Source organism: Arachis ipaensis, chromosome B08, assembly GCF_000816755.2.
Source record: "Arachis ipaensis cultivar K30076 chromosome B08, Araip1.1, whole genome shotgun sequence".
In the NCBI taxonomy this organism is placed as follows: Eukaryota; Viridiplantae; Streptophyta; class Magnoliopsida; order Fabales; family Fabaceae; genus Arachis; species Arachis ipaensis.
In genome coordinates this window covers 9323891-9324654 of record NC_029792.2, presented here as the reverse complement: position 1 = coordinate 9324654, position 764 = coordinate 9323891, and positions in this window count along the sequence as shown.

The window sequence follows — 764 nt, the reverse complement described above, 5'->3', positions numbered from 1 at the left end:
TAGAAAATCAGTTCGGGTAATATTATCAGTTCGGATAATATTATTAATTATTGAGTAACTATTCTTTTGATTAATTTCATTAGCAATTAACTAATTAAGGATAATTAATTCATTTTTTGTTTTTTGATGGATAGAAATAATAAGATACGAAATTTGAGTCTTTAATTTTGATTATCTAAAAATAAATGAGTTTAATTTTGATAAATTGATAGTATAAAATATTATATATAGTCGTACAGTCACATTCGTTTTTTTGGATGACCATTCATATGGTCAATATAAAAAGTAATTATTTTTATTGATGTGACGTTACATAATTGAATGCACGTATAAAACTATTTTACTGATATTGCGTCAAAATTAAATTTATAATAAATATTCTAGTTTCATTTTTAAATAGTGGATCAATGATTAAAAGTTTTAAATTTTAGATCAAGAAAAAATAAAGGTAAACATGGATATAATCGAAGATATGCTTATTACTGGTATTTAATTAACAAAATTTGTATAGTTTTATTCTATTTCTTTGTCACATCTTATATAAAATGAAAAGTTTTTGAGTGAGGCTATACATTTAAGTTTTTTTGACAATTAAGTTTAATTAAATTGGTTTACATTTAATAAAAATCAACTTCATTAATTACTAGTGCATGTGAACATGCTACTTTTTCATATTTTACATTTTTTCTTTGTGCTCTTCTTTCTTTTCTTTGTATTCTTCTTTTTTACATATTTTTTTGTCATCATCGTTCTTTTATTGTTTT